General features: G+C 42.8%; 14 non-coding genes and 1 pseudogene across 14 annotated transcripts; all 15 read right to left on the minus strand.

Annotated features, from left to right (window-relative positions):
* Positions 1-37: 37 nt before the first annotated feature.
* On the minus strand, positions 38-223 carry LOC138654635 (U2 spliceosomal RNA). Its single transcript, XR_011316421.1, has one exon. It is a non-coding gene; the product is annotated as a U2 spliceosomal RNA (small nuclear RNA).
* Positions 224-2,492: 2,269 nt separating this feature from the next.
* LOC138654595 (U2 spliceosomal RNA) lies at positions 2,493-2,685 on the minus strand. Its single transcript, XR_011316384.1, has one exon. It is a non-coding gene; the product is annotated as a U2 spliceosomal RNA (small nuclear RNA).
* A 969-nt stretch (positions 2,686-3,654) lies between these two features.
* On the minus strand, positions 3,655-3,847 carry LOC138654596 (U2 spliceosomal RNA). Its single transcript, XR_011316385.1, has one exon. It is a non-coding gene; the product is annotated as a U2 spliceosomal RNA (small nuclear RNA).
* Positions 3,848-4,812: 965 nt separating this feature from the next.
* Positions 4,813-4,998, minus strand: LOC138654636 (U2 spliceosomal RNA). The gene has a single exon (XR_011316422.1). It is a non-coding gene; the product is annotated as a U2 spliceosomal RNA (small nuclear RNA).
* A 2,301-nt stretch (positions 4,999-7,299) lies between these two features.
* LOC138654597 (U2 spliceosomal RNA) lies at positions 7,300-7,492 on the minus strand. Its single transcript, XR_011316386.1, has one exon. It is a non-coding gene; the product is annotated as a U2 spliceosomal RNA (small nuclear RNA).
* Positions 7,493-8,461: 969 nt separating this feature from the next.
* Positions 8,462-8,654, minus strand: LOC138654599 (U2 spliceosomal RNA). The gene has a single exon (XR_011316389.1). It is a non-coding gene; the product is annotated as a U2 spliceosomal RNA (small nuclear RNA).
* Positions 8,655-9,623: 969 nt separating this feature from the next.
* LOC138654600 (U2 spliceosomal RNA) lies at positions 9,624-9,816 on the minus strand. Its single transcript, XR_011316390.1, has one exon. It is a non-coding gene; the product is annotated as a U2 spliceosomal RNA (small nuclear RNA).
* Positions 9,817-10,785: 969 nt separating this feature from the next.
* Positions 10,786-10,978, minus strand: LOC138654601 (U2 spliceosomal RNA). The gene has a single exon (XR_011316391.1). It is a non-coding gene; the product is annotated as a U2 spliceosomal RNA (small nuclear RNA).
* A 965-nt stretch (positions 10,979-11,943) lies between these two features.
* LOC138654637 (U2 spliceosomal RNA) lies at positions 11,944-12,129 on the minus strand. The gene has a single exon (XR_011316423.1). It is a non-coding gene; the product is annotated as a U2 spliceosomal RNA (small nuclear RNA).
* Positions 12,130-14,422: 2,293 nt separating this feature from the next.
* LOC138654638 (U2 spliceosomal RNA) lies at positions 14,423-14,608 on the minus strand. The gene has a single exon (XR_011316424.1). It is a non-coding gene; the product is annotated as a U2 spliceosomal RNA (small nuclear RNA).
* Positions 14,609-16,905: 2,297 nt separating this feature from the next.
* On the minus strand, positions 16,906-17,098 carry LOC138654602 (U2 spliceosomal RNA). The gene has a single exon (XR_011316392.1). It is a non-coding gene; the product is annotated as a U2 spliceosomal RNA (small nuclear RNA).
* A 965-nt stretch (positions 17,099-18,063) lies between these two features.
* On the minus strand, positions 18,064-18,256 carry LOC138654603 (U2 spliceosomal RNA). Its single transcript, XR_011316393.1, has one exon. It is a non-coding gene; the product is annotated as a U2 spliceosomal RNA (small nuclear RNA).
* Positions 18,257-19,225: 969 nt separating this feature from the next.
* LOC138654605 (U2 spliceosomal RNA) lies at positions 19,226-19,418 on the minus strand. Its single transcript, XR_011316394.1, has one exon. It is a non-coding gene; the product is annotated as a U2 spliceosomal RNA (small nuclear RNA).
* Positions 19,419-20,379: 961 nt separating this feature from the next.
* LOC138654606 (U2 spliceosomal RNA) lies at positions 20,380-20,572 on the minus strand. The gene has a single exon (XR_011316395.1). It is a non-coding gene; the product is annotated as a U2 spliceosomal RNA (small nuclear RNA).
* Positions 20,573-21,541: 969 nt separating this feature from the next.
* On the minus strand, positions 21,542-21,762 carry LOC138654585 (U2 spliceosomal RNA; annotated as a pseudogene).
* Between the last annotated feature and the right edge of the window lie 3,857 nt (positions 21,763-25,619).

Raw genomic sequence — 25,619 nt, forward strand, 5'->3', positions numbered from 1 at the left:
ATTTCCATTCAATCTGTTTTTAGAAACCGGATCAGAGAAGGAGTGCACTGTTCCCGGAGAGACTGCAATAGCGGGTCAATGCGTGGAGTGGACAGAGCAAGCTCCATTTCCAGCTCCCTGTTCCAAAAAGCCATTTAATATATGGTCCCCACATGGGGGACGTATCAGATATTAAACTGATAAGAACAGATACGGTTTCATCAGTATCAAAGCTCAAAAATAAAATTAATCGTATTAAACGACTTAAACATGAGTTCGACATCATCATTTTGAAACCACTTCTGTTAAAAATAAAATACAAATCACATCATATACATAATACAAAACCCAATATTCCTATAGAGTATCTTTATAAACAAAAACAAACTATCCTATTTGTACTCCTTATGTAACAAAATCTCTCTATAGTCCAATATTATATCTTCCTGAATCACCATTTTTTCCCTTTTTCCTTCCCCTTCTCTTTACTCCCAGTCTCTTTTTTTTCTTTTTGAACTCCCTCCTCCCAATACTCAAAAAAAACTTCCTCTCCCTGAAACTCTATTTTTCCCAATGTCTTTTCCTTCTCTTTACACACAGTCTCCCTTTTCTCCTTTTGAATTATCTTCCGTTTCCATTTTTTATTAACTCTTTTCTCCGCACTTTCAACCTTTCTAACTTTGTCTTCATCTTTATCCATTATAAATCTCTCCTTAAGCTCCTCCATACATTCCCTTCTCTTCATTTCTTCAAAAACTCTTTCCAAATGTTCAAAATTCACTGGAAAAGTTTTCTCTCTTTCCACATAACAAAACCCAAACTTCCCGTTTATCATAATTTTTCCTACCAACAACTCTTCATCTTCCTTTGTCCATACCAAAAAACGTCTTTTCCCATTCCATACACCAATAGTATTCAAAAAAATTTTCTCAAACTTTGCCTCCACATAATTTGTCTTCAAATAACTCAACACCTCTTCAGTGTCTACAAAAGGGTCATCCATACATACAACAACACTTCTTGGTTTTCCCATACATGATACCATCAGACCAATATCTCCAAAGTTTTCTCCATTCCACCACTTAAAGAAATCCAAACATTTACCTTCTGACTTTAAAGTCACGTCAAAGCTCCTTCTGTATCTTGCTTCTTGCATACACAAAATATCTTCTTTCCAGATTGCTCCAAAATCCACAAAAAAATCCATAATCCGCTTTTCATCCAACAAAACGTCCTCCATGCCTGGCTTTCGAAAGAACCGCAAGCAGCTCCTCTTCCTCCAAAACTCCATATCTCCAATGTTGCCCCAACAGCTATGTGTTGGAACAGTTGCCCACTACAGATGTAGTGGCAAGGGTGATCGCCTCTCGTTGCCCAGGGACTAATCCGACTCCCCAATAGCAGCAGGGGGGTGAAGCCACACTGTCAAATGCAGCGATCCCCCCAGGCCAAGAAGCCGGGTACCCTGAGCACCTTAGGCCAGACCAAGTACAGCAACCATTAAGCCACTGCACTTGATCTTAGCCAAAAGGCCGAGAAGCGATGGCCTGAAATGGTTGGCCATTTCAGACGCACCCAGGCCTACAACCGACACCCATTGTGGAGACCTAGCCAAAGATTGCCGCAAGGAAGACATTTTCAGAAACTCTGGATGCATTCTCAATGACAGTTCGGGTGTGCTTGGGTTTTGGTCGGTTGTTTGGCTGTGTGTGTCTGTGTGTGCTCGTTGAAGCTGCGCCCAACGCGTTTTGAATCTGCATAACTCTGCCCACTTTGACACACCCACCATCCCCATTGTGACTGCAGGTGAAGGTTCCGTGCTAAGATTCTATCGACTGCAGGCAGCGCACCTGGTTGGTCAAAAGCATTAGAATACTCCTCACACAGGTGTATCTACAAGACACAAGACTAGCAGATTCGAGATCAGCACAGACACCAGTTTTCCTTTTTTTCAAATACCTATCATACACCGCATTTCAAAGTCGGTGGTCCACAAGAGGTAAACAATGTCTTCCAAAAGAATTCATGATCGGTGGTCACAAATGTGGTATGTATGGCAGAACTACTCATTGGATGCTTCAATTTAAATACCAAGTGCTGACAGCAGGCAGGGGCCTAATTCTGTAGATGGCACAGTATATTTGCTACACTGTAAGAAAGGCCTAATTCAGGCCTACATCTTAACACACCTGTGGCAGCAACCAGGAAAGACTGAAAATTGATTGCCTGATTGATTGATTGATTGCCTATTGAATGCAATGCAATGCTTGACATACATACATACATACATACATACATACATACATACATACATACATACAGAGGTGAAAGCAAGGCACACAAAATGTTGCAATTAGGCAAGTGAAATCGAGCAGCATGCTACATTTGGCAGCCAGCGGCATGTGAAATGTGCTTCCTTAACAACCCTGAAATAAATTCCCATCTAGGGTTCCAAGACAACTTACTGTGCTGATTAATTTCCATTCAATCTGTTTTTAGAAACCGGATCAGAGAAGGAGTGCACTGTTCCCGGAGAGACTGCAATAGCGGGTCAATGCGTGGAGTGGACAGAGCAAGCTCCATTTCCAGCTCCCTGTTCCAAAAAGCCATTTAATATATGGTCCCCACATGGGGGACGTATCAGATATTAAACTGATAAGAACAGATACTACACTTGATCTTAGCCATAGGAGGCCGAGAAGCGATGGCCTGAAATGGTTGGCCATTTCAGACGCACCCAGGCCTACAACCGACACCCATTGTGGAGACCTAGCCAAAGATTGCCGCAAGGAAGACATTTTCAGAAACTCTGGATGCATTCTCAATGACAGTTCGGGTGTGCTTGGGTTTTGGTCGGTTGTTTGGCTGTGTGTGTCTGTGTGTGCTCGTTGAAGCTGCGCCCAACGCGTTTTGAATCTGCATAACTCTGCCCACTTTGACACACCCACCATCCCCATTGTGACTGCAGGTGAAGGTTCCGTGCTAAGATTCTATCGACTGCAGGCAGCGCACCTGGTTGGTCAAAAGCATTAGAATACTCCTCACACAGGTGTATCTACAAGACACAAGACTAGCAGATTCGAGATCAGCACAGACACCAGTTTTCCTTTTTTTCAAATACCTATCATACACCGCATTTCAAAGTCGGTGGTCCACAAGAGGTAAACAATGTCTTCCAAAAGAATTCATGATCGGTGGTCACAAATGTGGTATGTATGGCAGAACTACTCATTGGATGCTTCAATTTAAATACCAAGTGCTGACAGCAGGCAGGGGCCTAATTCTGTAGATGGCACAGTATATTTGCTACACTGTAAGAAAGGCCTAATTCAGGCCTACATCTTAACACACCTGTGGCAGCAACCAGGAAAGACTGAAAATTGATTGCCTGATTGATTGATTGATTGCCTATTGAATGCAATGCAATGCTTGACATACATACATACATACATACATACATACATACATACATACATACATACAGAGGTGAAAGCAAGGCACACAAAATGTTGCAATTAGGCAAGTGAAATCGAGCAGCATGCTACATTTGGCAGCCAGCGGCATGTGAAATGTGCTTCCTTAACAACCCTGAAATAAATTCCCATCTAGGGTTCCAAGACAACTTACTGTGCTGATTAATTTCCATTCAATCTGTTTTTAGAAACCGGATCAGAGAAGGAGTGCACTGTTCCCGGAGAGACTGCAATAGCGGGTCAATGCGTGGAGTGGACAGAGCAAGCTCCATTTCCAGCTCCCTGTTCCAAAAAGCCATTTAATATATGGTCCCCACATGGGGGACGTATCAGATATTAAACTGATAAGAACAGATACTACACTTGATCTTAGCCATAGGAGGCCGAGAAGCGATGGCCTGAAATGGTTGGCCATTTCAGACGCACCCAGGCCTACAACCGACACCCATTGTGGAGACCTAGCCAAAGATTGCCGCAAGGAAGACATTTTCAGAAACTCTGGATGCATTCTCAATGACAGTTCGGGTGTGCTTGGGTTTTGGTCGGTTGTTTGGCTGTGTGTGTCTGTGTGTGCTCGTTGAAGCTGCGCCCAACGCGTTTTGAATCTGCATAACTCTGCCCACTTTGACACACCCACCATCCCCATTGTGACTGCAGGTGAAGGTTCCGTGCTAAGATTCTATCGACTGCAGGCAGCGCACCTGGTTGGTCAAAAGCATTAGAATACTCCTCACACAGGTGTATCTACAAGACACAAGACTAGCAGATTCGAGATCAGCACAGACACCAGTTTTCCTTTTTTTCAAATACCTATCATACACCGCATTTCAAAGTCGGTGGTCCACAAGAGGTAAACAATGTCTTCCAAAAGAATTCATGATCGGTGGTCACAAATGTGGTATGTATGGCAGAACTACTCATTGGATGCTTCAATTTAAATACCAAGTGCTGACAGCAGGCAGGGGCCTAATTCTGTAGATGGCACAGTATATTTGCTACACTGTAAGAAAGGCCTAATTCAGGCCTACATCTTAACACACCTGTGGCAGCAACCAGGAAAGACTGAAAATTGATTGCCTGATTGATTGATTGATTGCCTATTGAATGCAATGCAATGCTTGACATACATACATACATACATACATACATACATACATACATACATACAGAGGTGAAAGCAAGGCACACAAAATGTTGCAATTAGGCAAGTGAAATCGAGCAGCATGCTACATTTGGCAGCCAGCGGCATGTGAAATGTGCTTCCTTAACAACCCTGAAATAAATTCCCATCTAGGGTTCCAAGACAACTTACTGTGCTGATTAATTTCCATTCAATCTGTTTTTAGAAACCGGATCAGAGAAGGAGTGCACTGTTCCCGGAGAGACTGCAATAGCGGGTCAATGCGTGGAGTGGACAGAGCAAGCTCCATTTCCAGCTCCCTGTTCCAAAAAGCCATTTAATATATGGTCCCCACATGGGGGACGTATCAGATATTAAACTGATAAGAACAGATACGGTTTCATCAGTATCAAAGCTCAAAAATAAAATTAATCGTATTAAACGACTTAAACATGAGTTCGACATCATCATTTTGAAACCACTTCTGTTAAAAATAAAATACAAATCACATCATATACATAATACAGAACACAATATCCCTATAGAATATCTTTATAAACAAAAACAAACTATCCTATTTGTACTCCTCAGGTAACCAAATGTCTCTATAGTCAAATATTATATCTTCCTGAATCATCACCATTTTTTTCCCTTTTTCCTTTCCCTTCTCTTTACTCCCAGTCTCTTTTTTTTCCTTTTTAACTCCCTCCTCCCAATACTCAAAAAAATCTTCCTCACCCTGAAACTCTATTTTTCCCATTGTCTTTTCCTTCTCTTTACACACAGTCTCCCTTTTCTCCTTTTGAATTATCTTCCGTTTCCATTTTTTATTAACTCTTTTCTCCGCACTTTCAACCTTTCTAACTTTGTCTTCATCTTTATCCATTATAAATCTCTCCTTAAGCTCCTCCATACATTCCCTTCTCTCGATTTCTTCATCTTCTTTCTTTTCCAAAACTCCTTCCATCTTCTCAAAAAGTTCAAAATTCACTGCTAAAGTTTTCTCTCTTTCCACATAACAAAACCCAAACTTCCCGTTTATCATAATTTTTCCTACCAACAACTCCTCATCTTCCTTTGTCCATACCAAAAAACGTCTTTTTCCATTCCATACACCAATAGTATTCAAAAAAATTTTCTGAAACTTTGCCTCCACATACTTTGTCTTCAAATAACTCAACACCTCTTCAGTGTCTACAAAAGGGTCATCCATACATACAACAACACTTCTTGGTTTTCCCATACATGATACCATCAGACCAATATCTCCAAAGTTTTCTCCATTCCACCACTTAAAAAAATCCAAACATTTACCTTCTGATTTTAAAGTCACGTCAAAGCTCCTTCTATATCTTGCTTCTTGCATACACAAAATATCTTCTTTCCAGATTGCTCCAAAATCCACAAAAAAGTCCATAATCCGCTTTTCATCCAACAAGACGTCCTCCATGCCTGGCTTTCGAAAGAACCGCAAGCAGCTCCTCTTCCTCCAGAACTCCATATCTCCAATGTTGCCCCAACAGCTATGTGTTGGAACAGTTGCCCACTACAGATGTAGTGGCAAGGGTGATCGCCTCTCGTTGCCCAGGGACTAATCCGACTCCCCAATAGCAGCAGGGGGGTGAAGCCACACTGTCAAATGCAGCGATCCCCCCAGGCCAAGGAGCCGGGTACCCTGGGCACCTTAGGCCAGACCAAGTACAGCAACAATTAAGCCACTGCACTTGATCTTAGCCAAAAGGCCGAGAAGCGATGGCCTGAAATGGTTGGCCATTTCAGACGCACCCAGGCCTACAACCGACACCCATTGTGGAGACCTAGCCAAAGATTGCCGCAAGGAAGACATTTTCAGAAACTCTGGATGCATTCTCAATGACAGTTCGGGTGTGCTTGGGTTTTGGTCGGTTGTTTGGCTGTGTGTGTCTGTGTGTGCTCGTTGAAGCTGCGCCCAACGCGTTTTGAATCTGCATAACTCTGCCCACTTTGACACACCCACCATCCCCATTGTGACTGCAGGTGAAGGTTCCGTGCTAAGATTCTATCGACTGCAGGCAGCGCACCTGGTTGGTCAAAAGCATTAGAATACTCCTCACACAGGTGTATCTACAAGACACAAGACTAGCAGATTCGAGATCAGCACAGACACCAGTTTTCCTTTTTTTCAAATACCTATCATACACCGCATTTCAAAGTCGGTGGTCCACAAGAGGTAAACAATGTCTTCCAAAAGAATTCATGATCGGTGGTCACAAATGTGGTATGTATGGCAGAACTACTCATTGGATGCTTCAATTTAAATACCAAGTGCTGACAGCAGGCAGGGGCCTAATTCTGTAGATGGCACAGTATATTTGCTACACTGTAAGAAAGGCCTAATTCAGGCCTACATCTTAACACACCTGTGGCAGCAACCAGGAAAGACTGAAAATTGATTGCCTGATTGATTGATTGATTGCCTATTGAATGCAATGCAATGCTTGACATACATACATACATACATACATACATACATACATACATACATACATACATACAGAGGTGAAAGCAAGGCACACAAAATGTTGCAATTAGGCAAGTGAAATCGAGCAGCATGCTACATTTGGCAGCCAGCGGCATGTGAAATGTGCTTCCTTAACAACCCTGAAATAAATTCCCATCTAGGGTTCCAAGACAACTTACTGTGCTGATTAATTTCCATTCAATCTGTTTTTAGAAACCGGATCAGAGAAGGAGTGCACTGTTCCCGGAGAGACTGCAATAGCGGGTCAATGCGTGGAGTGGACAGAGCAAGCTCCATTTCCAGCTCCCTGTTCCAAAAAGCCATTTAATATATGGTCCCCACATGGGGGACGTATCAGATATTAAACTGATAAGAACAGATACTACACTTGATCTTAGCCATAGGAGGCCGAGAAGCGATGGCCTGAAATGGTTGGCCATTTCAGACGCACCCAGGCCTACAACCGACACCCATTGTGGAGACCTAGCCAAAGATTGCCGCAAGGAAGACATTTTCAGAAACTCTGGATGCATTCTCAATGACAGTTCGGGTGTGCTTGGGTTTTGGTCGGTTGTTTGGCTGTGTGTGTCTGTGTGTGCTCGTTGAAGCTGCGCCCAACGCGTTTTGAATCTGCATAACTCTGCCCACTTTGACACACCCACCATCCCCATTGTGACTGCAGGTGAAGGTTCCGTGCTAAGATTCTATCGACTGCAGGCAGCGCACCTGGTTGGTCAAAAGCATTAGAATACTCCTCACACAGGTGTATCTACAAGACACAAGACTAGCAGATTCGAGATCAGCACAGACACCAGTTTTCCTTTTTTTCAAATACCTATCATACACCGCATTTCAAAGTCGGTGGTCCACAAGAGGTAAACAATGTCTTCCAAAAGAATTCATGATCGGTGGTCACAAATGTGGTATGTATGGCAGAACTACTCATTGGATGCTTCAATTTAAATACCAAGTGCTGACAGCAGGCAGGGGCCTAATTCTGTAGATGGCACAGTATATTTGCTACACTGTAAGAAAGGCCTAATTCAGGCCTACATCTTAACACACCTGTGGCAGCAACCAGGAAAGACTGAAAATTGATTGCCTGATTGATTGATTGATTGCCTATTGAATGCAATGCAATGCTTGACATACATACATACATACATACATACATACATACATACATACATACATACAGAGGTGAAAGCAAGGCACACAAAATGTTGCAATTAGGCAAGTGAAATCGAGCAGCATGCTACATTTGGCAGCCAGCGGCATGTGAAATGTGCTTCCTTAACAACCCTGAAATAAATTCCCATCTAGGGTTCCAAGACAACTTACTGTGCTGATTAATTTCCATTCAATCTGTTTTTAGAAACCGGATCAGAGAAGGAGTGCACTGTTCCCGGAGAGACTGCAATAGCGGGTCAATGCGTGGAGTGGACAGAGCAAGCTCCATTTCCAGCTCCCTGTTCCAAAAAGCCATTTAATATATGGTCCCCACATGGGGGACGTATCAGATATTAAACTGATAAGAACAGATACTACACTTGATCTTAGCCATAGGAGGCCGAGAAGCGATGGCCTGAAATGGTTGGCCATTTCAGACGCACCCAGGCCTACAACCGACACCCATTGTGGAGACCTAGCCAAAGATTGCCGCAAGGAAGACATTTTCAGAAACTCTGGATGCATTCTCAATGACAGTTCGGGTGTGCTTGGGTTTTGGTCGGTTGTTTGGCTGTGTGTGTCTGTGTGTGCTCGTTGAAGCTGCGCCCAACGCGTTTTGAATCTGCATAACTCTGCCCACTTTGACACACCCACCATCCCCATTGTGACTGCAGGTGAAGGTTCCGTGCTAAGATTCTATCGACTGCAGGCAGCGCACCTGGTTGGTCAAAAGCATTAGAATACTCCTCACACAGGTGTATCTACAAGACACAAGACTAGCAGATTCGAGATCAGCACAGACACCAGTTTTCCTTTTTTTCAAATACCTATCATACACCGCATTTCAAAGTCGGTGGTCCACAAGAGGTAAACAATGTCTTCCAAAAGAATTCATGATCGGTGGTCACAAATGTGGTATGTATGGCAGAACTACTCATTGGATGCTTCAATTTAAATACCAAGTGCTGACAGCAGGCAGGGGCCTAATTCTGTAGATGGCACAGTATATTTGCTACACTGTAAGAAAGGCCTAATTCAGGCCTACATCTTAACACACCTGTGGCAGCAACCAGGAAAGACTGAAAATTGATTGCCTGATTGATTGATTGATTGCCTATTGAATGCAATGCAATGCTTGACATACATACATACATACATACATACATACATACATACATACATACATACAGAGGTGAAAGCAAGGCACACAAAATGTTGCAATTAGGCAAGTGAAATCGAGCAGCATGCTACATTTGGCAGCCAGCGGCATGTGAAATGTGCTTCCTTAACAACCCTGAAATAAATTCCCATCTAGGGTTCCAAGACAACTTACTGTGCTGATTAATTTCCATTCAATCTGTTTTTAGAAACCGGATCAGAGAAGGAGTGCACTGTTCCCGGAGAGACTGCAATAGCGGGTCAATGCGTGGAGTGGACAGAGCAAGCTCCATTTCCAGCTCCCTGTTCCAAAAAGCCATTTAATATATGGTCCCCACATGGGGGACGTATCAGATATTAAACTGATAAGAACAGATACTACACTTGATCTTAGCCATAGGAGGCCGAGAAGCGATGGCCTGAAATGGTTGGCCATTTCAGACGCACCCAGGCCTACAACCGACACCCATTGTGGAGACCTAGCCAAAGATTGCCGCAAGGAAGACATTTTCAGAAACTCTGGATGCATTCTCAATGACAGTTCGGGTGTGCTTGGGTTTTGGTCGGTTGTTTGGCTGTGTGTGTCTGTGTGTGCTCGTTGAAGCTGCGCCCAACGCGTTTTGAATCTGCATAACTCTGCCCACTTTGACACACCCACCATCCCCATTGTGACTGCAGGTGAAGGTTCCGTGCTAAGATTCTATCGACTGCAGGCAGCGCACCTGGTTGGTCAAAAGCATTAGAATACTCCTCACACAGGTGTATCTACAAGACACAAGACTAGCAGATTCGAGATCAGCACAGACACCAGTTTTCCTTTTTTTCAAATACCTATCATACACCGCATTTCAAAGTCGGTGGTCCACAAGAGGTAAACAATGTCTTCCAAAAGAATTCATGATCGGTGGTCACAAATGTGGTATGTATGGCAGAACTACTCATTGGATGCTTCAATTTAAATACCAAGTGCTGACAGCAGGCAGGGGCCTAATTCTGTAGATGGCACAGTATATTTGCTACACTGTAAGAAAGGCCTAATTCAGGCCTACATCTTAACACACCTGTGGCAGCAACCAGGAAAGACTGAAAATTGATTGCCTGATTGATTGATTGATTGCCTATTGAATGCAATGCAATGCTTGACATACATACATACATACATACATACATACATACATACATACATACATACAGAGGTGAAAGCAAGGCACACAAAATGTTGCAATTAGGCAAGTGAAATCGAGCAGCATGCTACATTTGGCAGCCAGCGGCATGTGAAATGTGCTTCCTTAACAACCCTGAAATAAATTCCCATCTAGGGTTCCAAGACAACTTACTGTGCTGATTAATTTCCATTCAATCTGTTTTTAGAAACCGGATCAGAGAAGGAGTGCACTGTTCCCGGAGAGACTGCAATAGCGGGTCAATGCGTGGAGTGGACAGAGCAAGCTCCATTTCCAGCTCCCTGTTCCAAAAAGCCATTTAATATATGGTCCCCACATGGGGGACGTATCAGATATTAAACTGATAAGAACAGATACTACACTTGATCTTAGCCATAGGAGGCCGAGAAGCGATGGCCTGAAATGGTTGGCCATTTCAGACGCACCCAGGCCTACAACCGACACCCATTGTGGAGACCTAGCCAAAGATTGCCGCAAGGAAGACATTTTCAGAAACTCTGGATGCATTCTCAATGACAGTTCGGGTGTGCTTGGGTTTTGGTCGGTTGTTTGGCTGTGTGTGTCTGTGTGTGCTCGTTGAAGCTGCGCCCAACGCGTTTTGAATCTGCATAACTCTGCCCACTTTGACACACCCACCATCCCCATTGTGACTGCAGGTGAAGGTTCCGTGCTAAGATTCTATCGACTGCAGGCAGCGCACCTGGTTGGTCAAAAGCATTAGAATACTCCTCACACAGGTGTATCTACAAGACACAAGACTAGCAGATTCGAGATCAGCACAGACACCAGTTTTCCTTTTTTTCAAATACCTATCATACACCGCATTTCAAAGTCGGTGGTCCACAAGAGGTAAACAATGTCTTCCAAAAGAATTCATGATCGGTGGTCACAAATGTGGTATGTATGGCAGAACTACTCATTGGATGCTTCAATTTAAATACCAAGTGCTGACAGCAGGCAGGGGCCTAATTCTGTAGATGGCACAGTATATTTGCTACACTGTAAGAAAGGCCTAATTCAGGCCTACATCTTAACACACCTGTGGCAGCAACCAGGAAAGACTGAAAATTGATTGCCTGATTGATTGATTGATTGCCTATTGAATGCAATGCAATGCTTGACATACATACATACATACATACATACATACATACATACATACATACAGAGGTGAAAGCAAGGCACACAAAATGTTGCAATTAGGCAAGTGAAATCGAGCAGCATGCTACATTTGGCAGCCAGCGGCATGTGAAATGTGCTTCCTTAACAACCCTGAAATAAATTCCCATCTAGGGTTCCAAGACAACTTACTGTGCTGATTAATTTCCATTCAATCTGTTTTTAGAAACCGGATCAGAGAAGGAGTGCACTGTTCCCGGAGAGACTGCAATAGCGGGTCAATGCGTGGAGTGGACAGAGCAAGCTCCATTTCCAGCTCCCTGTTCCAAAAAGCCATTTAATATATGGTCCCCACATGGGGGACGTATCAGATATTAAACTGATAAGAACAGATACGGTTTCATCAGTATCAAAGCTCAAAAATAAAATTAATCGTATTAAACGACTTAAACATGAGTTCGACATCATCATTTTGAAACCACTTCTGTTAAAAATAAAATACAAATCACATCATATACATAATACAGAACACAATATCCCTATAGAATATCTTTATAAACAAAAACAAACTATCCTATTTGTACTCCTCAGGTAACCAAATGTCTCTATAGTCAAATGTTATATCTTCCTGAATCATCACCATTTTTTTCCCTTTTTCCTTTCCCTTCTCTTTACTCCCAGTCTCTTTTTTTTCCTTTTTAACTCCCTCCTCCCAATACTCAAAAAAATCTTCCTCACCCTGAAACTCTATTTTTCCCATTGTCTTTTCCTTCTCTTTACACACAGTCTCCCTTTTCTCCTTTTGAATTATCTTCCGTTTCCATTTTTTATTAACTCTTTTCTCCGCACTTTCAACCTTTCTAACTTTGTCTTCATCTTTATCCATTATAAATCTCTCCTTAAGCTCCTCCATACATTCCCTTCTCTCGATTTCTTCATCTTCTTTCTTTTCCAAAACTCCTTCCATCTTCTCAAAAAGTTCAAAATTCACTGCTAAAGTTTTCTCTCTTTCCACATAACAAAACCCAAACTTCCCGTTTATCATAATTTTTCCTACCAACAACTCCTCATCTTCCTTTGTCCATACCAAAAAACGTCTTTTTCCATTCCATACACCAATAGTATTCAAAAAAATTTTCTGAAACTTTGCCTCCACATACTTTGTCTTCAAATAACTCAACACCTCTTCAGTGTCTACAAAAGGGTCATCCATACATACAACAACACTTCTTGGTTTTCCCATACATGATACCATCAGACCAATATCTCCAAAGTTTTCTCCATTCCACCACTTAAAGAAATCCAAACATTTACCTTCTGATTTTAAAGTCACGTCAAAGCTCCTTCTATATCTTGCTTCTTGCATACACAAAATATCTTCTTTCCAGATTGCTCCAAAATCCACAAAAAAGTCCATAATCCGCTTTTCATCCAACAAGACGTCCTCCATGCCTGGCTTTCGAAAGAACCGCAAGCAGCTCCTCTTCCTCCAGAACTCCATATCTCCAATGTTGCCCCAACAGCTATGTGTTGGAACAGTTGCCCACTACAGATGTAGTGGCAAGGGTGATCGCCTCTCGTTGCCCAGGGACTAATCCGACTCCCCAATAGCAGCAGGGGGGTGAAGCCACACTGTCAAATGCAGCGATCCCCCCAGGCCAAGGAGCCGGGTACCCTGGGCACCTTAGGCCAGACCAAGTACAGCAACAATTAAGCCACTGCACTTGATCTTAGCCAAAAGGCCGAGAAGCGATGGCCTGAAATGGTTGGCCATTTCAGACGCACCCAGGCCTACAACCGACACCCATTGTGGAGACCTAGCCAAAGATTGCCGCAAGGAAGACATTTTCAGAAACTCTGGATGCATTCTCAATGACAGTTCGGGTGTGCTTGGGTTTTGGTCGGTTGTTTGGCTGTGTGTGTCTGTGTGTGCTCGTTGAAGCTGCGCCCAACGCGTTTTGAATCTGCATAACTCTGCCCACTTTGACACACCCACCATCCCCATTGTGACTGCAGGTGAAGGTTCCGTGCTAAGATTCTATCGACTGCAGGCAGCGCACCTGGTTGGTCAAAAGCATTAGAATACTCCTCACACAGGTGTATCTACAAGACACAAGACTAGCAGATTCGAGATCAGCACAGACACCAGTTTTCCTTTTTTTCAAATACCTATCATACACCGCATTTCAAAGTCGGTGGTCCACAAGAGGTAAACAATGTCTTCCAAAAGAATTCATGATCGGTGGTCACAAATGTGGTATGTATGGCAGAACTACTCATTGGATGCTTCAATTTAAATACCAAGTGCTGACAGCAGGCAGGGGCCTAATTCTGTAGATGGCACAGTATATTTGCTACACTGTAAGAAAGGCCTAATTCAGGCCTACATCTTAACACACCTGTGGCAGCAACCAGGAAAGACTGAAAATTGATTGCCTGATTGATTGATTGATTGCCTATTGAATGCAATGCAATGCTTGACATACATACATACATACATACATACATACATACATACATACATACAGAGGTGAAAGCAAGGCACACAAAATGTTGCAATTAGGCAAGTGAAATCGAGCAGCATGCTACATTTGGCAGCCAGCGGCATGTGAAATGTGCTTCCTTAACAACCCTGAAATAAATTCCCATCTAGGGTTCCAAGACAACTTACTGTGCTGATTAATTTCCATTCAATCTGTTTTTAGAAACCGGATCAGAGAAGGAGTGCACTGTTCCCGGAGAGACTGCAATAGCGGGTCAATGCGTGGAGTGGACAGAGCAAGCTCCATTTCCAGCTCCCTGTTCCAAAAAGCCATTTAATATATGGTCCCCACATGGGGGACGTATCAGATATTAAACTGATAAGAACAGATACGGTTTCATCAGTATCAAAGCTCAAAAATAAAATTAATCGTATTAAACGACTTAAACATGAGTTCGACATCATCATTTTGAAACCACTTCTGTTAAAAATAAAATACAAATCACATCATATACATAATACAGAACACAATATCCCTATAGAATATCTTTATAAACAAAAACAAACTATCCTATTTGTACTCCTCAGGTAACCAAATGTCTCTATAGTCAAATATTATATCTTCCTGAATCATCACCATTTTTTTCCCTTTTTCCTTTCCCTTCTCTTTACTCCCAGTCTCTTTTTTTTCCTTTTTAACTCCCTCCTCCCAATACTCAAAAAAATCTTCCTCACCCTGAAACTCTATTTTTCCCATTGTCTTTTCCTTCTCTTTACACACAGTCTCCCTTTTCTCCTTTTGAATTATCTTCCGTTTCCATTTTTTATTAACTCTTTTCTCCGCACTTTCAACCTTTCTAACTTTGTCTTCATCTTTATCCATTATAAATCTCTCCTTAAGCTCCTCCATACATTCCCTTCTCTCGATTTCTTCATCTTCTTTCTTTTCCAAAACTCCTTCCATCTTCTCAAAAAGTTCAAAATTCACTGCTAAAGTTTTCTCTCTTTCCACATAACAAAACCCAAACTTCCCGTTTATCATAATTTTTCCTACCAACAACTCCTCATCTTCCTTTGTCCATACCAAAAAACGTCTTTTTCCATTCCATACACCAATAGTATTCAAAAAAATTTTCTGAAACTTTGCCTCCACATACTTTGTCTTCAAATAACTCAACACCTCTTCAGTGTCTACAAAAGGGTCATCCATACATACAACAACACTTCTTGGTTTTCCCATACATGATACCATCAGACCAATATCTCCAAAGTTTTCTCCATTCCACCACTTAAAGAAATCCAAACATTTACCTTCTGATTTTAAAGTCACGTCAAAGCTCCTTCTATATCTTGCTTCTTGCATACACAAAATATCTTCTTTCCAGATTGCTCCAAAATCCACAAAAAAGTCCATAATCCGCTTTTCATCCAACAAGACGTCCTCCATGCCTGGCTTTCGAAAGAACCGCAAGCAGCTCCTCTTCCTCCAGAACTCCATATCTCCAATGTTGCCCCAACAGCTATGTGTTGGAACAGTTGCCCACTACAGATGTAGTGGCAAGGGTGATCGCCTCTCGTTGCCCAGGGACTAATCCGACTCCCCAATAGCAGCAGGGGGGTGAAGCCACACTGTCAAATGCAGCGATCCCCCCAGGCCAAGGAGCCGGGTACCCTGGGCACCTTAGGCCAGACCAAGTACAGCAACAATTAAGCCACTGCACTTGATCTTAGCCAAAAGGCCGAGAAGCGATGGCCTGAAATGGTTGGCCATTTCAGACGCACCCAGGCCTACAACCGACACCCATTGTGGAGACCTAGCCAAAGATTGCCGCAAGGAAGACATTTTCAGAAACTCTGGATGCATTCTCAATGACAGTTCGGGTGTGCTTGGGTTTTGGTCGGTTGTTTGGCTGTGTGTGTCTGTGTGTGCTCGTTGAAGCTGCGCCCAACGCGTTTTGAATCTGCATAACTCTGCCCACTTTGACACACCCACCATCCCCATTGTGACTGCAGGTGAAGGTTCCGTGCTAAGATTCTATCGACTGCAGGCAGCGCACCTGGTTGGTCAAAAGCATTAGAATACTCCTCACACAGGTGTATCTACAAGACACAAGACTAGCAGATTCGAGATCAGCACAGACACCAGTTTTCCTTTTTTTCAAATACCTATCATACACCGCATTTCAAAGTCGGTGGTCCACAAGAGGTAAACAATGTCTTCCAAAAGAATTCATGATCGGTGGTCACAAATGTGGTATGTATGGCAGAACTACTCATTGGATGCTTCAATTTAAATACCAAGTGCTGACAGCAGGCAGGGGCCTAATTCTGTAGATGGCACAGTATATTTGCTACACTGTAAGAAAGGCCTAATTCAGGCCTACATCTTAACACACCTGTGGCAGCAACCAGGAAAGACTGAAAATTGATTGCCTGATTGATTGATTGATTGCCTATTGAATGCAATGCAATGCTTGACATACATACATACATACATACATACATACATACATACATACATACATACAGAGGTGAAAGCAAGGCACACAAAATGTTGCAATTAGGCAAGTGAAATCGAGCAGCATGCTACATTTGGCAGCCAGCGGCATGTGAAATGTGCTTCCTTAACAACCCTGAAATAAATTCCCATCTAGGGTTCCAAGACAACTTACTGTGCTGATTAATTTCCATTCAATCTGTTTTTAGAAACCGGATCAGAGAAGGAGTGCACTGTTCCCGGAGAGACTGCAATAGCGGGTCAATGCGTGGAGTGGACAGAGCAAGCTCCATTTCCAGCTCCCTGTTCCAAAAAGCCATTTAATATATGGTCCCCACATGGGGGACGTATCAGATATTAAACTGATAAGAACAGATACTACACTTGATCTTAGCCATAGGAGGCCGAGAAGCGATGGCCTGAAATGGTTGGCCATTTCAGACGCACCCAGGCCTACAACCGACACCCATTGTGGAGACCTAGCCAAAGATTGCCGCAAGGAAGACATTTTCAGAAACTCTGGATGCATTCTCAATGACAGTTCGGGTGTGCTTGGGTTTTGGTCGGTTGTTTGGCTGTGTGTGTCTGTGTGTGCTCGTTGAAGCTGCGCCCAACGCGTTTTGAATCTGCATAACTCTGCCCACTTTGACACACCCACCATCCCCATTGTGACTGCAGGTGAAGGTTCCGTGCTAAGATTCTATCGACTGCAGGCAGCGCACCTGGTTGGTCAAAAGCATTAGAATACTCCTCACACAGGTGTATCTACAAGACACAAGACTAGCAGATTCGAGATCAGCACAGACACCAGTTTTCCTTTTTTTCAAATACCTATCATACACCGCATTTCAAAGTCGGTGGTCCACAAGAGGTAAACAATGTCTTCCAAAAGAATTCATGATCGGTGGTCACAAATGTGGTATGTATGGCAGAACTACTCATTGGATGCTTCAATTTAAATACCAAGTGCTGACAGCAGGCAGGGGCCTAATTCTGTAGATGGCACAGTATATTTGCTACACTGTAAGAAAGGCCTAATTCAGGCCTACATCTTAACACACCTGTGGCAGCAACCAGGAAAGACTGAAAATTGATTGCCTGATTGATTGATTGATTGCCTATTGAATGCAATGCAATGCTTGACATACATACATACATACATACATACATACATACATACATACATACAGAGGTGAAAGCAAGGCACACAAAATGTTGCAATTAGGCAAGTGAAATCGAGCAGCATGCTACATTTGGCAGCCAGCGGCATGTGAAATGTGCTTCCTTAACAACCCTGAAATAAATTCCCATCTAGGGTTCCAAGACAACTTACTGTGCTGATTAATTTCCATTCAATCTGTTTTTAGAAACCGGATCAGAGAAGGAGTGCACTGTTCCCGGAGAGACTGCAATAGCGGGTCAATGCGTGGAGTGGACAGAGCAAGCTCCATTTCCAGCTCCCTGTTCCAAAAAGCCATTTAATATATGGTCCCCACATGGGGGACGTATCAGATATTAAACTGATAAGAACAGATACTACACTTGATCTTAGCCATAGGAGGCCGAGAAGCGATGGCCTGAAATGGTTGGCCATTTCAGACGCACCCAGGCCTACAACCGACACCCATTGTGGAGACCTAGCCAAAGATTGCCGCAAGGAAGACATTTTCAGAAACTCTGGATGCATTCTCAATGACAGTTCGGGTGTGCTTGGGTTTTGGTCGGTTGTTTGGCTGTGTGTGTCTGTGTGTGCTCGTTGAAGCTGCGCCCAACGCGTTTTGAATCTGCATAACTCTGCCCACTTTGACACACCCACCATCCCCATTGTGACTGCAGGTGAAGGTTCCGTGCTAAGATTCTATCGACTGCAGGCAGCGCACCTGGTTGGTCAAAAGCATTAGAATACTCCTCACACAGGTGTATCTACAAGACACAAGACTAGCAGATTCGAGATCAGCACAGACACCAGTTTTCCTTTTTTTCAAATACCTATCATACACCGCATTTCAAAGTCGGTGGTCCACAAGAGGTAAACAATGTCTTCCAAAAGAATTCATGATCGGTGGTCACAAATGTGGTATGTATGGCAGAACTACTCATTGGATGCTTCAATTTAAATACCAAGTGCTGACAGCAGGCAGGGGCCTAATTCTGTAGATGGCACAGTATATTTGCTACACTGTAAGAAAGGCCTAATTCAGGCCTACATCTTAACACACCTGTGGCAGCAACCAGGAAAGACTGAAAATTGATTGCCTGATTGATTGATTGATTGCCTATTGAATGCAATGCAATGCTTGACATACATACATACATACATACATACATACATACATACATACATACATACAGAGGTGAAAGCAAGGCACACAAAATGTTGCAATTAGGCAAGTGAAATCGAGCAGCATGCTACATTTGGCAGCCAGCGGCATGTGAAATGTGCTTCCTTAACAACCCTGAAATAAATTCCCATCTAGGGTTCCAAGACAACTTACTGTGCTGATTAATTTCCATTCAATCTGTTTTTAGAAACCGGATCAGAGAAGGAGTGCACTGTTCCCGGAGAGACTGCAATAGCGGGTCAATGCGTGGAGTGGACAGAGCAAGCTCCATTTCCAGCTCCCTGTTCCAAAAAGCCATTTAATATATGGTCCCCACATGGGGGACGTATCAGATATTAAACTGATAAGAACAGATACTACACTTGATCTTAGCCATAGGAGGCCGAGAAGCGATGGCCTGAAATGGTTGGCCATTTCAGACGCACCCAGGCCTACAACCGACACCCATTGTGGAGACCTAGCCAAAGATTGCCGCAAGGAAGACATTTTCAGAAACTCTGGATGCATTCTCAATGACAGTTCGGGTGTGCTTGGGTTTTGGTCGGTTGTTTGGCTGTGTGTGTCTGTGTGTGCTCGTTGAAGCTGCGCCCAACGCGTTTTGAATCTGCATAACTCTGCCCACTTTGACACACCCACCATCCCCATTGTGACTGCAGGTGAAGGTTCCGTGCTAAGATTCTATCGACTGCAGGCAGCGCACCTGGTTGGTCAAAAGCATTAGAATACTCCTCACACAGGTGTATCTACAAGACACAAGACTAGCAGATTCGAGATCAGCACAGACACCAGTTTTCCTTTTTTTCAAATACCTATCATACACCGCATTTCAAAGTCGGTGGTCCACAAGAGGTAAACAATGTCTTCCAAAAGAATTCATGATCGGTGGTCACAAATGTGGTATGTATGGCAGAACTACTCATTGGATGCTTCAATTTAAATACCAAGTGCTGACAGCAGGCAGGGGCCTAATTCTGTAGATGGCACAGTATATTTGCTACACTGTAAGAAAGGCCTAATTCAGGCCTACATCTTAACACACCTGTGGCAGCAACCAGGAAAGACTGAAAATTGATTGCCTGATTGATTGATTGATTGCCTATTGAATGCAATGCAATGCTTGACATACATACATACATACATACATACATACATACATACATACAGAGGTGAAAGCAAGGCACACAAAATGTTGCAATTAGGCAAGTGAAATCGAGCAGCATGCTACATTTGGCAGCCAGCGGCATGTGAAATGTGCTTCCTTAACAACCCTGAAATAAATTCCCATCTAGGGTTCCAAGACAACTTACTGTGCTGATTAATTTCCATTCAATCTGTTTTTAGAAACCGGATCAGAGAAGGAGTGCACTGTTCCCGGAGAGACTGCAATAGCGGGTCAATGCGTGGAGTGGACAGAGCAAGCTCCATTTCCAGCTCCCTGTTCCAAAAAGCCATTTAATATATGGTCCCCACATGGGGGACGTATCAGATATTAAACTGATAAGAACAGATACTACACTTGATCTTAGCCATAGGAGGCCGAGAAGCGATGGCCTGAAATGGTTGGCCATTTCAGACGCACCCAGGCCTACAACCGACACCCATTGTGGAGACCTAGCCAAAGATTGCCGCAAGGAAGACATTTTCAGAAACTCTGGATGCATTCTCAATGACAGTTCGGGTGTGCTTGGGTTTTGGTCGGTTGTTTGGCTGTGTGTGTCTGTGTGTGCTCGTTGAAGCTGCGCCCAACGCGTTTTGAATCTGCATAACTCTGCCCACTTTGACACACCCACCATCCCCATTGTGACTGCAGGTGAAGGTTCCGTGCTAAGATTCTATCGACTGCAGGCAGCGCACCTGGTTGGTCAAAAGCATTAGAATACTCCTCACACAGGTGTATCTACAAGACACAAGACTAGCAGATTCGAGATCAGCACAGACACCAGTTTTCCTTTTTTTCAAATACCTATCATACACCGCATTTCAAAGTCGGTGGTCCACAAGAGGTAAACAATGTCTTCCAAAAGAATTCATGATCGGTGGTCACAAATGTGGTATGTATGGCAGAACTACTCATTGGATGCTTCAATTTAAATACCAAGTGCTGACAGCAGGCAGGGGCCTAATTCTGTAGATGGCACAGTATATTTGCTACACTGTAAGAAAGGCCTAATTCAGGCCTACATCTTAACACACCTGTGGCAGCAACCAGGAAAGACTGAAAATTGATTGCCTGATTGATTGATTGATTGCCTATTGAATGCAATGCAATGCTTGACATACATACATACATACATACATACATACATACATACATACATACATACAGAGGTGAAAGCAAGGCACACAAAATGTTGCAATTAGGCAAGTGAAATCGAGCAGCATGCTACATTTGGCAGCCAGCGGCATGTGAAATGTGCTTCCTTAACAACCCTGAAATAAATTCCCATCTAGGGTTCCAAGACAACTTACTGTGCTGATTAATTTCCATTCAATCTGTTTTTAGAAACCGGATCAGAGAAGGAGTGCACTGTTCCCGGAGAGACTGCAATAGCGGGTCAATGCGTGGAGTGGACAGAGCAAGCTCCATTTCCAGCTCCCTGTTCCAAAAAGCCATTTAATATATGGTCCCCACATGGGGGACGTATCAGATATTAAACTGATAAGAACAGATTTTTTTTTTTTTTTTTTTTTTTTTTTTTTTTTAAACCATTCAGGTTTCAGACATAGTCAAAAGTCAGGAGTCAGACCCAAAAGGGCAAAACCACCTGACGAGACTATCACAAAACTCATCATAATGGCCATATTTTATTTAGCACACCACAACAATCCATAATACAATATCAGCAGAATAACATAAAATCCATCAAAAATCACACACCCGCCACCCAATGCTTCCACTTCAAAAATTTCCAATTACCTTCAGCATCCATACCTCTATCAGCATCCCACTTATAGCAAAAATACAGCTTATCCAATACCATTCTCACACAATCATCAATCTCAAACACTTCTTTCTTATAAACATTCAAATTCCTCACATCCCACAAAACTTCCTTCACACATGCCAAAAACAACCATAACAACCTATCATTTCTCCTACTCAACCTACAAAGACCAAACATAACAATTTCTAAGTTCAAACTCCTAATCCCAGTCAGACCCAAACACATCCTGCCTAATCTATTCCATACGTCTCTTGCATACCTACAAGACCAAAAAACATGACTTACATCCTCATCATCTCCACATCCAACCCTAGGACACCTTTCAGAAGGCACAAGACCTCTCCTCTTCTGCACACTCCTAACTGGTAAAATACCATGCAAAGACATCCAAACAAGATCCTTCTGCTTATTAGTCAAATCGTACTTAGAAACTTTCCCCCACACAGCTTCCGCCTCAGCAGATTTCAAACCATTAATCTCACATATAGACCCATCCACACACATCCTCTTAATTAACTTTTTCTTACTTACAAACTGTTCCATTTTTACGTTTTCCAATCTATACTTCCTCACAAACCGCTCAACATACAAATACCATTCAGGACAAAAAAAACCAAAGGGCTTACTTCTATCAGGAACCACCCACTTCAAACGACCCAACACAGAACCCGCCAAGTACCTCAACATACAGGCAGTCTTGGAAGACTTAGAAAGAGACCCAACAAAAAAACCAATATAATTAATCCCCAGAAAAACCTCCAAATTGGGAAAATCCAGTCCTCCAAGTTCCCTCCTCTTTACCAATATCTCTCGCTTTGCCTTCTCCATTCCAGACCCCCATAAGAACAAAAACAGAATCCGATTAACCTTTTTTAACATCATGTTAGACGGAGGAAACACCAGAGCGATATATAAAATCATGGGCAAAACAACACTCTTAACAACAAGCACTTTACCAGTAAAGGACAAATCCCTTAAACGCCAAAAATCAAGCTTCTTGGAAATCCTACGTCCTAATTCCACCCAACACTCATCCCCATTCAAACTCTCACTAAAATCCACCCCCAACACCCTAATACTATCACCAGCTAATACCATACCACAATCCACTACAGAAACATGTTTGAAGAAAACCTTCATATTACTTTTCCCCCAACTAATCCTAAAAGCAGAAGCAATACAAAAAAGACTAACCAATAACCTCACTCTAGCAACTTCACAAACCGAATCACAAAAAACACAAATATCATCCATATAACCCAACACTTTTAAACACCTTCCATCACTCCCCGGAACAAAAAAACCTCTAAAAACCTTGTCCTTTCTCAACATCACCAAAAGCGGCTCAATAGCACATATAAACAAGATGGGCGACAAAGGACACCCCTGCCTTACCCCAGAACAAATATCCAAAGGAAAAGTAAAAAAACCATTCACCAACACTCTACTTTTAGCCCCCTCATACATACCAAACAACAAATCAACAAACCTATCTGGAAAACCCATACGCCTCAACACTTTAAACAAAAACACATGAGCCACCCGATCAAACGCTTTCTCAAAATCTAAAGCACAAACAATCACACCACACTTCCTAGCTTTACAATCCCCCAACATATCCCGTACTAACACCACATTATCATGAATCTTTCGACCAGGCACTGCACAAACCTGATCTTCATGTATAACATGACCCACCACCTCTCTCATACGATTTGCCATTAATTTAGAAAAAATTTTGTAGTCAGTGTTCAAAAGAGTAATGGGTCTCCAATTACCCAAAATACGCCTATCACCCTTCTTGAAAACTAACACCACTACCCCTTGCTTCATACTCTCAGTCATCCTTGCACCCCCAAAAATCATACTCATCACTTCCACCACATCACCACCAATCACTTCCCAGTACTTCTCATAAAATTCCCAAGGAATCCCATCATGACCAGGAGCTTTATTTTTGGCTGCCTTAGATACAATCCCTCCAATTTCCTCCTTTGTAACTTCCCCCATTAGAAACTGAAACTCACCCTCCGGGACAAACCTCTCTATCACATCCAAAAACTCATCAACACCCAAATCACAAACTTTCCTTTCATATAAACCACTATAGAATTCAGCCACCACCTTCAAAACTTGCATACCACGCACCTCACAATTGTTCCCATCCAACAACACACTCATGTCCCTTCCACCACTACACATCTTTTTGAAAAAGAAACGAGTACACTTTTCATCTTTCTCTCTCACTTCCACTCTTGATCTGAAAATAATCTTCTTACCTTCCTCTCCAAGCCAACCATTCATCTCCTTTTTTGCCCGCTCCAAATCATTCTGCACATCCAGACCCAAAGATTTGCATTTATGCAAATAAGAAATTCTCCCAGCATGCCTTTTATACAACAACCTCCTATTCCATGCCCTTGCATATCCCAAGTGCCTGAAGAAACCACCTATTTTAATTTTAACCCAGTCCCACCACAATAAAAGATTTGAAAAACAGCCTTTCTTCCTACACCAAAAAGCATACTTTCTTTCAAACGCCCTCCTTACATTCACATCAAGCAACATACTAACATTCATCCGCCACACACCCCGGCCATGGAAAACATTATTAACCTCAAACACTCCAGACAAACATTCATGATCAGAAAACCCCACCCGCTCTTGCTCATACTTCACACACTTAACCGCAAAAGATGTATAAAAGAAAAAATCCAAGCGAGAATCAGTGCACCCATTATCCGCATGATATGTAAAAGGGCCAGGACTAACTTCCACTGCATCTTTAAGTGAAAAATCAGACACCAGCTGCTTCCACCTGTTACCTGTAACATCTACCCTGGATACATAAGACCCAGCCCTGGCATCTTTCTCCAGGATACAGTTCAAATCCCCCACAACAAAGGTTGGAAGTTTGCCATGCAAAAAAAAATTCAGTTTATCAAACAGAGCAAGCCTGGCGTTTTTATCAGCATGTGCATAAATATTAATCAACTTAAAATCCCACCCCCTACAGGAAAGAAGCAGACATACACACCTTCCATCCTCCACCACAACACTTTGTTTTAACACAATATCCTTATTCCTAAACAACACCCCGACCCCATCATTCTTATTTACCAAAGAAAAAGACCATATAGCCTCACCAAACCTCCATTCATTCTTCTTAGGACACCTATTCAGACCACACTCCTGCACACATACAATATCACCCCCTTTCAAACTCAAAAAATCCAAAATAGATGCACGCCTAGCCAGAGACTGAAAAACTCTCACATTTTGAGAGATGATTTTCAAACGCATAGCCATATAGCTATCTCAGGAAAAAAAAGAAAAGAAAAAAAACACTGAACATTCAAGTTCCACGGGGGAAACCAGTTATCCTCTCCAGGTCAGCCACCTTCTCATCGCTAAGATAACCTTGTCCCGGAGACACTGGAGCCATCACCGGAAGGAGAGGGGGGTCAGGGAGCTCAGGGGGGGGTTCTACATCACCTCCAAGTATGTCAAAACGATTCTCAGTTACAATAGGCTTGATTTCCTTCCTCTTCAACCTCTTCACCTGTTTTGCAGCTGATTTTTTGGACACTGCCTGATAAACAATAGCAGCACTCTCTGCTTTAGCTACCAAGGAAGACAAGTCAATATTG

Source organism: Ranitomeya imitator, unplaced genomic scaffold (genome assembly GCF_032444005.1).
Source record: "Ranitomeya imitator isolate aRanImi1 unplaced genomic scaffold, aRanImi1.pri SCAFFOLD_450, whole genome shotgun sequence".
NCBI lineage: Eukaryota > Metazoa > Chordata > Amphibia > Anura > Dendrobatidae > Ranitomeya > Ranitomeya imitator.